Below are 11,599 nucleotides of genomic sequence, written 5' to 3' on the forward strand. Positions count from 1 at the left end.
CTTCAACAATATGAATTTGGCGCCCACTAAAATTTCCTCCCGGGGCAGATACCCCAGTTTGTCCTCTCCCCCCAGATCAGAACCTGAATACACAAGAAAGGAAACAGAAATAATCCGCTGAGTTATAGATCATATCACTGACAGCGATTTGCAGCAGCATTCTAGAACATATACCGATATACTGTGTTCAAACATGAAATACATCGAAGAAAACTATCTAGTGACGCATAGCTAGCACCGATTCTAGAAAAAATCGTTCTTGTGACAGACAATTGGCTCTTTGTTCACACGAAGTAATGACTGCTACCTACAGGGTATCTCAAGTTGATTCCATATTTCTCGATTTCCAGACGGTTTTTGACACCATTCCTCATAAGCGTCTTCTAGTAAAATAGCGTGCCAATGGCCTTTCCGCAATGGTAACAGCGGTTCCCGTCAGATCACCGAAGTTAAGCGCTGTCGGGATTGGCTAGCACTTGGATGGGTGACCTTCCGGGTCTATCGAGCGCTGTAGGCAAGCGGGGCTTACTCAGCCCTTGCGAGGACAATTGAGGAGCTACTTGACTGAGAAGTAGCGGCTCTGGTCATGAAAACTGACAACGGCCGGGAGAGCGGTTTGTTGACCACGTGCCCCCCACATCCGCATCTAGCAACGCCAACCGTCTGAGGATAACACGGCGGTCGGTCGGTACCGTTGGGCCTTCCGAGGCCTGCTGGGAAGGAGTGTAGTTCCAGTCAAATAGCGTGCCTATGGAGTATCGTCTCAGTCGTCCGACTGCATTTGTGATCTCCTGTCAGAAAGTCCACAGTTCTTAGTAGTCTACGGCAAGTTATCGAGTGAAACAGAAGTGATACCTAGCGTTCTCCGGGGTAGCGTTGTAGATCATCTGGTGTTCTTAATCTATGTAAAGGATTTAGATGATGATCTAAGCACCTCACTTACTTGTTAGGTTGTTTTCAAATGATGCTGCCGTTCACCGTCTAGTAAACTCGCCAAAAGGTCGATGCCAATTGCAAAACGATTTCCGCAACATATCTGCATGGTGCGAAAATTTGCAATTGACCCTTATCAATAAAAAGTGTCTGATCCTCCACATGAGTACTAAAAACTGTTCCGTTAAATTTCCCGACAAATTATACATTTGCAAAGATTCTCGATTCAACTGAACACCTAGGGAATTGGAACAATCACATCGAAAATGTTGTAGGGAAGACAAACCAAAGACTGAATTTTTATTGGTAAAAGACTTAGAAGATGCAACAAATCCACTAAAGAGACTGCCTGCTGCCATCTTGAGTACTGATGCTCGGAGTGAGATCCTCATCAAATAAGAATGACAATGGGTTTCAAAAAAGTTCAAAGGAGTGCGTATCATTTTGTATTATTGCTAAACAGGAAGAAAGTGTCACTTATATCACGAATATGATACGTGAGTTGAGTTGGGAATGATTAACACAAAGGCAGTTTTTGTTGTTGCGAGGCTTTTTCATGAAATTCCAGTCATCAAAATTCTCCTCCGAATGCGAAAATATTTTGTTTACGCCCGCCTACATAAACTAAGAGAAATCAGAACTCGCACGGATAGAGTTAGGTGTTAAGTTTTCGAGAGTGGAGTGGTCGTGAAACTGAAAGTGGTATTAGGGACCATCTTCCAGGCACTTAAACGTCAGTTGCAGAGTGATCATGCAGACGCGGATATGTTAGCAAATATCTTCCATATGGCAACTCTAGAGGGGTAGAGGGGACATGTTAGGATAAATCTCACAATACGTCCAGAAATGAAATGAGATGTGTTCAGCTAACTGGAGAGATCCTGAAGAAAATCCCAAGACTCGAGACGTAGGGTTGTGAAGAAAAAGCTTGAAGGGGAACATGACGAGGTCCAACAAACTAGAAGATAATACGTTCTCTAACATAGATCTCGCGTAATAATCACGCCGTTAAATCTAGGGAAATTTATGTACTTCTTTGTACCAGCCGTGTATGATGGAAAAACAGAGAGACAGAGAGGATGAGGGTTTTCCGTTTCGGTTTAATTTATTGCCACGAATTTTTGACCCATTATCTGGAAACTGTAAACGCGTCGTATATATTCAATAACCATGGTGACATACAGTGATCTGTATTTGTATATAGTAAATTATGTTAGCAGCAACCATTTGTAATATTAATATAGAAATAAAACAGAAAATTGAAAATAAGAATTGAAACCTTCGCGTCTCCTCTATATCTCTTTTGTTACGCAACCTTCCCTTCTACAATAACCTATGAAACATTCCATTAGGATTTCTATCCCTTGCTCAATAATAACAAATGAAATCTTCCCTTCGAAATTAATTCTCTTTCTCAATAAAAATAAGTACAATCTTAGCATATAAATTTAAATGCTGCTTATTAAAAGTGATTTGCTGATTATTTCGACGAAACATAGAATGTGTCGTCGTCGTGGCCCTCAGTCGTTACCTACAATAACCCAAAACTGTTCCTTGCCTTTTTTACTGTTACTGGATTGCCATCTGACTGCTAAATGGAACTGCGACATGAATATACTTACTCTGTTTTACTATACCCTATTAGCTTCTGGTAGGCTGTCATAATAAGTGGCTGTATTTATTACCAAAGCTGACGTTATTCTTTAATAGCAAAGCTGACGTTATTCTTTAATTAATTTGACTGAAGTTACGTAATTCATAGTTAAGCTTTTTCTTGACAAAAATAAAATTTTGCAATGGTTTACGTTGGTGGTTTTTGGGATGGATTATAATCAGTAATGTAATATTGCTGGCAAAAATTAATTACATTCTGAAAACGATTCTTCAAATATTTACTGTTGGTAATGAAATGATTTTACAAACGTTCAAATGGGACTTACGTTTTACAATAATCTTACAACTAGCATTGCGCAAACATACCTTCAGCAGTCTTGAGTTTCTCAAAAAAAAAAAAAATAGTTCAATAATATTATTTCCTCTTATGATAATAGTTAGCTGATGTCTCTGAACATCCGTTTATAATCTCTTGTAAATTCTAGCTGGTGGCTGGCAGGCACACCGCTCCTCTCAACCTCTCGCTTCAGACCTGCTACCGACTCGTTTCACATCTCGCGTACTACAGACTTCCTACGAACGCTAAAGTGCGGTCTCTCCCGCCAACAATGCTTTCTCGTGCAGATAATCCCTGCTACCATTACAAAATGTATCAATGCGCGGTCTTTCCCGCTCTTTTCTTAAAATGTATCCATACGCGGTCTCTCCTGCCCTTTTTAAAATTATATCAATGTGCGGTCTCTCCCACCAACAATACTTTGGTACAGACATTCCCTGCTACTACAATTATTCCAAAATGACAAATATTAATCATTGCTACTTAATCCTATTAATAAAATATAAACATCTTTCATAAATTGTGGTTTGACAATAGACAACAGAAATATACACGTTTTACAGAATCAATTAAAAAAATGAATTAACTACTAAAGTTCCAAGTGAGTAAGTTCCAGCGAATGTGACTAGATATGTTACCACCAGCCTCGTAATAACTCGTCTGCTGACTAAGTGCAACTATACCTAGTTCTAAACCTATTGTTGCTAAACTATTCTACACTGCCCACACTGATATGTGCGTGCCTTAGCAAACCTCGAGTCTACGCATACCTGTGTGGGTGGCCGCAGCAGTCTCTCTTTCCTTCTCTCCTTCCTTCCTTTCTTTAAAAAAATGTTCCTTATTTATTTAGATATATCTGTATTATAAAGCTTTTTCTTAATTAAATTTATATGTGCCTATCATTATCTATAATGGACGAAACGCTTCTTATGATCTGTTGATGCTGATTTCATGCTCAGAGCGTACACTTGATATCATAGTTGAAAGTTAAGCAATCCGTGCAGTCATATTAGCCGTAGCCCGCACGTTTTGGTCAGTTACAATGGCTTGCAGATCGCAGTCAAACTGTCTGCACATACTCTCTCTGCCTGAAAAAAGAACAACTGAAAACGACATGATGAGCGGAAAAAAATGGTTCAAATGGCTCTGAGCACTATGGGACTTAACATCTATGGTCATCAGACCCCTAGAACTTAGAACTACTTAAACCTAACTAACCTAAGGACATCACACAACACCCAGTCATCACGAGGCAGAGAAAATCCCTGGCCCCGCCGGCAATCGAACCCGGTAACCCGGGCGCGGGAAGCGAGAACGCTACCGCACGATCACGAGCTGCGGACATGATGAGTGGAGCCTTCGTCTCCACATTCGAAGATTGGTGTGTTACTACATCCCACATCTCGAGTAGGGGCGATGTCGTGCTGTTTGAGCTTGTTCCAGATGCTTGGGAATACACTGTACACCCGCCTCACGGTGCTACTAGCGCCCCAGTCAGATTGCCATTCACCTAATTTCCAGGCTCGTAAATGTCTTTTATCAGTAATATGCGTTGCTACGATCTCGTACACACGGTCATACTGTCTGCATCCCAGTTACTACTGCACTAGCCTGTAACGTACCACGATATGTATCAGGACCGGCCAAACGCTGCACAGTGTGCAGACGTGTGGAAGTGCTGCAAATGTGCGCACGTGTGCGACAGGGAGCGACAGCGACATCTGTTATTAGACATGTGTCCTAAATGAACGGCGGAGGCTCCACTTCCCTGTTTATGTGGCACAAGCAAGAGGAAAATTTGTCATTAAACCGATTGTTTCAATGTATACTTACATTAAGGTTTTTTTTTTTTTTTTTTTAATATGTGAAGGGCTATGCTCAGCTGAAGTCGATAAAACATAACATTCATCTAATTGTCGGTTAATATGCAGATTTCAGACGGAACTGATGAAAGATATAGCAATAATGGTATTGAAATAACAAGTGATCATCGAGAGGTCTGCGGTTATCATTCTGTTCAGAAGTCAATGAGACAGAAATTATGTGGGTGTAACTGAGGGCACCGAGAGTTAGTTATAGGAAACCTTGCATACGTTTAATGTTATTTGAAATCATGAATAAAGTTCATTGGAAGTCGCTGAGTGCTCTCTTTCTTAAATACTAGCTCAAAAACATTACGCATATTTACGTGCCGTCAGTCAAGCTGCCTTAATAAAAACCCACAGTTGTTAACTGCATTACATGTCTTACTGGGTTAAAGTGTTAACATAAAATTAGACGTCTCAATGAGTCGACTGTGACAGTATTTTAAATGTTTAATACGCGAAATACCTTCCCATGGTTGGCTTGCAAGCTGTGGAAAGAGCACTAGAATGCGCCGGTACAGAGTATCCCAGCAAGTGGATAACGCGACATCTGTGCGTAGAAACATGCACTACATGAACGCTGACGGCTGCGGCATGCACGCTGTGACCCGGAAGTTGCACATGTGCAGGAACACCGCACGCGTGAAGAATTTCTGGCCGTCCCTGATATATATTGTACTTATCCCGAGAATCATCAATAATTCCTCGACAAGTGAAGTGCGGAAGGCACCGGTGAGCCTCAGAGATTCGCTCCGCAGGGGCCGAGAGGATGACACGTATACATAATGTCCTCGCCGCTATAGTTCAGTGGCGTGGCCTTCGGCAGGCAGAGGCGACAGCAGGTCGGCTGAAGCCAGGATTGGCCGTCCAGCCGGCCGACGACTTGGTGAGTCGGCACAGCAGCTCGCTAATGCCGCGGTCGCTCCTTGAGGAGGAGACGTCGGCTGCTGTGGCCTGCCGGGATTAGGCGGCCAGCTATCAGCGTGGCACAGAGACCTCCCAGGGGGGCGGCGGCTGCCCCTGCTCCCGCTGACTCACCCCCATCCGGGCTGACACTCGATCTGAATGCCCCACTGGCTCTGCCGTGGGCAATGAGCCGCTCAGTGGCCGAGTCAGAGGAACAACGAGAAGGCCCAACAGCGCCGTACCTGAGTTCCGCTGCACAATGTACTGCAGACGCTTTCACTGTGCGGTGTAATACTAACGCCTTCTGGCATTAGACGAGTAACGCAACATACTATGACCTCACGACACAGACACTGCAGTTCTTCTTCCAGTATGTTACACCTGAAAAATATGTATAGAACTCTCAACTACAGAAAAAAACAGTCCTAACGTTAAACAAAATGCTGCAGTGATGAGCAATTTCATCCTCAGACTGACAGGAACTACATAGTGGTCACAGCTCTTGGTAATAAGGACTACAGTTCTCATATTGCGATATTCAGCGGCAGATTTTGAGTACCAGGCTTTCATTTCATCAAAGCCTATCGACATATCACTTATCGAAACAGAATGCCCGAGTGGAACTCTTAAAGACATCACGCGGCCAGAAAGGAGAAAAGCAAGGTATTAAACTCGGCACTAAATATTCTACACTACTGGCCATTAAAATTTCTACACCACGAAGATGACGTGCTACAGACGCGAAATTTAACCGACAGGAAGGAGATGCTGTGATATGCAAATGATTAGCTTTTCAGGGCATTCACACAAGGTTGGCGCCGGTGGCGACACCTACAACGTGTTGACATGAGGAAAGTTTCCAACCGATTTCTCATACAAAAACGGCAGTCGACCGGCGTTGCCTGGTGAAACGTTGTTGTTATGCCTCGTGTAAGGAGGAGAAATGCGTGCCATCACGTTTCCGACTTCGATAAAGGTCGGATTGTAGCCTATCGCGATTGCGGTTTATCGTATCGCGACATTGCTGTTTGCGTTGGTAGAGATCCAGTGACTGTTAGCAAAATGTGGAATCGGTGGGCTCAGGAGTGTAATAGGAAATGCTGTGCTGGATCCCAACGGTCTCGTATCACTAGCAGTCGAGATGAACAGGCATCTTATCCGCATGGCTGCAATGGATCGTGCAGCCACCTCTCGATCCCTGAGTCGACAGATGGGGACGTTTGCAAGACAACAACCATCTGCACGACTTTTGCAGCAGTATAGACTATCAGCTTGGAGACCACGGCTGCGGTTACCCTTGACACTGCATCACAGACAGGGGTGCCTGCGATGGTGTACTCAACGACGAACCTGGGTGCACGAATGGTAAAACGTCATTTTTTCGGATGAATCCAGCTTCTGTTTACAGCATCATGACGGTCGCATCCGTGTTTGACGACATTGCGGTGAACGCACATTGGAAGCGTGTATTCGTCATCGCCGTACTGGCGTATCACCCGGCGTCATGGTATGGGGTGCCATTGGTTACACGTCTCGGTCACCTCTTGTTCGCATTGACGACACTTTGGACAGTGGACGTTACTTTTCAGATGTGTTACGACCCGTGGCTCTAGCCTTAATTCGATCCCTGCGAAACGCTACATTTCAGCAGGATAATGCACGACCGCATGTTGCAGGTCCTGTACGGGCCTTTCTGGATACAGAAAATGTTCGACTGCTGCCCTGGCCAGCACATTCTCCAGATCTCTCACCAATTGAAAACGTCTGGCCAATGGTGGCCGAGCAACTGGCTCGTCACAATACGCCAGTCACTTCTCTTGATGAACTGTGGTATCGTGTTGAAGCTGCATGGGCAGCTGTACCTGTACACACCATACAAGCTCTGTGTCACTCAATGCCCAGGCGTATCAAGGCCGTTATTACGGCCAGACGTGGTTGTTCTGGGTACTGATTTCTCAGGATGTATGCACACAAATTGCGTGAAACTGTAATCACTTGTCAGTTCTAGTATAATATATTTGTCCAATGAATACCCATTTATAATCTGCATTTCTTCTTGGTGTAGCAATTTTAATGGTTAGTAGTGTATATGTCCACCTACTAGTGTATATAGTGAATATAGAAAAACCTGTCCGTGTGCCACACAGTGCGTCACCGATGCACCAGAACACACAAGACTGAAGCTGTGAAAAGAAAGAACCACTCATCATCACATTCACTCTCAGAACCCCAGAATACAGCCTTCCAGGCCAACCCAAGCACTGGACGACCTGGAAGTCTCTCAGTAGACTGCCTTCTGAAGTTGCCAGAAACCATGCGGAGCGTGTGGGCTCGAGGATGAACAGTCTCCCTGTGACTGTGGACATCCGCAGACTACCACCCACCTCTTGTGTCCAAGCGCCTGTATTATGGACAATCTTCACCGTGCTAACCCAAACGCACCTACAGAAGTAGTCAGCTTTTGGTCCAAGGCAATAAGATTTAAAACAACGAAATATATGGGATACTAGTAGAGCTGGCTGATTCCTAAGAAGACATCCCACGTATGTCTGAGCTACGTGTTTCTCTGATCATTTTACTCATTACGACTGCTTAATTTGTGACTCCATTTTCGTGCTGGAAGATAGGAAACTTCTATTGTTTACTCTTGCAGAATTGTAAGACCTTTTGTAGTGAAAGGTTAACTGTTCGTTACCTGTAGGTGCGACTACAATGTCACGAAAGTAGTCGTGATTAATAAATCACTTTGACGTAGCTGTAGTGGTTTCCATCAACTGCAATAAAATATACATGTTTGTCCCTTTTTGTGTCCAATATACCATAGTTGTCATGCTTCTGACAAGTGTCTACGTACATAAGGCTTGCTATCATCGTGTTGTACTCTATTATTAGCTACCCTAATCAACGTATCAATGTCTAGGACCATAAAAAAGGCCTTGGAGAGCTTGTGGCCGCGAAACTTTTAACTTCTTTCCTTCAAAAATACGTTCCGTGAAGTTGTACTTCTCGTTCTCAGAGAAAAGTCCTAAAATCGTTCCTGCCCTACTTATGACGGATATGGCTTCCAGATTTTCACAAGCACGATGTACATGATTACGGAGTACGTTATCTACTCAAATGATTTTCAGTTGGTGACGATACAACCACATTTCAAATGCCTTCATTCTCATCATAGATGAAGTTTCAACTGTTTAAAATTTTTGTCCTTTCAATAGGGATAACACATAGTCCTTTTCCATTCACCAACTTGTGGCAAAGTGTATACCGCGATTTCATGTCAGATGTTTGAGTTTCTGAAATACTGCTCGTTCAGTGCCATTCTATTTTTTACCTCTTCATCATAATACCATTTTTCTGTTGGCAAGCATCCTACTGCTGACTCTCTCAAGTATTTTGCCATCTAAGTTCAAAATCACTTTGTCTAATCTTTTTTGGTAATAATTTGGGTTTCTTGGAAATTGACGATAAGTTTGAAATAATTACTTGCGATAAAAGTTTTGGTTAGAAGGACATGAAGAGGTTGTCAGATGTTATCCGAAGAGTGCTTTTTGCTAATACTTAGTACAATGGCCAGTTACAATGCAATGGATTTACATTTGTCCACCCATCTAGACAGTGGCCTCCATCTCGCTATATTTCGCTGATACTTAAACGAAACAGTTTTCTTTGCGGCTATCGGACATGGGTAAGAGATGCTTGAACGACAGAACACACTTCATACGAAGCCGATCGTGTAGCCTAAAACTAAAAAACGTCTCAGTCTGAAAGAATATTAAATTTGTTGAATTTAAAGGGAAAAACATTGCTTTAGAAGAAGAATAGTTCATTTCACTTACTTCGTTTATTTAGTTCGTAAGTAACACGTTTCCTAACAGTGGCTATACGATGATTATACTAACTGTTAAACTTAGTTTCACTTTCTGTTTGAAGTTTGCCATTGCTGTATTGGTTTCCGAAGTTAGATTAATACGCTATAACAATTCATGTTTGCTTAATAATTATTCAAATAATAATATAACCTGCCAATGCTTACTATTGCTTAAAAATGACCATACTGTGTTAGCCATTTATTTTGTCTGGAGTCACGGGCTTCCCTCGCAGATAAACCAATTATTAACTCACTGTTGCCCTACTATTCGACAGATACTTCCACAGTCATAATTTATCTAAAGCTGCAAACTGTTAATATTTCTTGTTGCACATCGACAACATATGGCGTTCCACGCTAAACCTGGACAACGACTGTTCTCGCACAAGGAGCGTGAGCGTAGCACTTCGGCATTGTTGAACGAAAGAGCAAGACAGTGACTGCTGCCGAAAAAGGCGCGCTGAGCTCTGAATGTTTTGTCTTCAATCGCTTGAGGCAAATGACGAAGTTACTTCCTTTAAAAGGGCATCAGGTGAGGTAAACAGCCTTTTGACTTCACATAACTCTACAGCCGTGGAAACAAATGGAAAACCTCCATATGACACAGGATGACTGCAGAAACTGTAAATATCAGTAATGATTGGGCACAACACGTCCTGTTTGTGTGCTCCATTTCAACAGAGTTTCTCGAAATTGGGTGGTCTGGCAACTCATTCCCAGACTGCGTTTCCGACTTATTGGAGCGTGCGAGTAACTTCTGCACTGCACTGAACAAGACTATCATGCTTTACTTGCAAACATTTTCACCAACTGGAAACGAAGAAGGAAAATGAATATTAAGGATAAACCTCAAATCGCCGACTGCCGTCACCTTTCCAAGGGAACGATCCCATAATTTTCCTTACGTCTTTTAGGGAAACAACGGAAACACAAATTTTTATTGCTAGACGGGAATCTGAACCGACATCCTCCCGAATGTGAATCCAGTATTTGAACACAATGCCACCTAGGTAGGTAACTACAAACGAAGAGAGAAAGTTTATGCTGACCCTCTACTGTGTAGAACAAGACACTTTTGAACACTGTTCCTCGCGAGGCACCACTGTCATTAATAAATCACGCTGGAGCCTCCTAAAATTTCAAGCTATTTTGTCAAACACTGACATTTTGAGCCCGTGGTTGTGTACAAAATATAGGTTGACTCATACACAAAAAATTACAGCAACCCCCACTATTTACAATGCTATTTATTTATTTAAACAGCGCCGTTACTGGTTTCGAACAGATAGGTTTATCTTCAGACGCCTAGTTCATGTTTTACACTAGATTTTGTGTTTTGTTTCCCCACCTAACGAAACTTCCTTGGGGTGGCGGTGCCTCACGACAATTTTAAGTGGTGTAGACAAATTATTATTATTAGAAGGAAGATGTTTAGATTACTTACAGTGAAGAATCTGCGCCATTACGTTCCAGTGCAGGTTCGTTGTGATCTCGCAGCAGTGAAAACTGTATAATGTACTTTTTTGTGTATAAATATGCACATAATGTAAAGCACCACGAACACACACAGAAGTTTCATCACATGGAGGTATGTATACAAAGATGGAGATATTACAGCCGTAACGATGCCAAAGACTTCCACTCTCAGAGATATTTCATTATGTACATGTATGTGACAGTATAAATTTACAAAAACTGCTAATTTTACGTTGCAACGGCCTTGCCGCAGTGGATACACCGGTTCCTGTGAGATCACCGAAGTTAAGCGCTGTCGGGGGTGGTTGGCGTTTTGATGGGTGATCATCCAGGCCGCCATGCGCTGTTGTCATTTTTCGGGGAGCACTCAGCCTCGTGATGCCGGTTGAGGAGCTACTCGACCGAATAGTAGCGGCTCCGGACACACAAAACCACCATAACAGTCGGGAGAGCAGTGTGCTGACCCCACGCCCCTCCTTTCCGCATCCTCCTCCCAGGATCACGCGGAGGTCGGATGGTCCCGATGGTCCACTTGTGGCCTGTAGACGGAGTGGTTTGGTTTAATTTTACGTTAATTACTATTTACATTGAAAGATAACT

The 11,599-nt window shown here is 43.0% G+C and overlaps 1 pseudogene; it reads left to right on the forward strand.

The window, feature by feature from the left end:
• The first annotated feature begins 398 nt into the window (after positions 1-398).
• LOC124799899 lies at positions 399-517 on the forward strand (annotated as a pseudogene).
• Positions 518-11,599: the final 11,082 nt, after the last annotated feature.

This window comes from Schistocerca piceifrons, chromosome 5, assembly GCF_021461385.2.
Source record: "Schistocerca piceifrons isolate TAMUIC-IGC-003096 chromosome 5, iqSchPice1.1, whole genome shotgun sequence".
NCBI lineage: Eukaryota > Metazoa > Arthropoda > Insecta > Orthoptera > Acrididae > Schistocerca > Schistocerca piceifrons.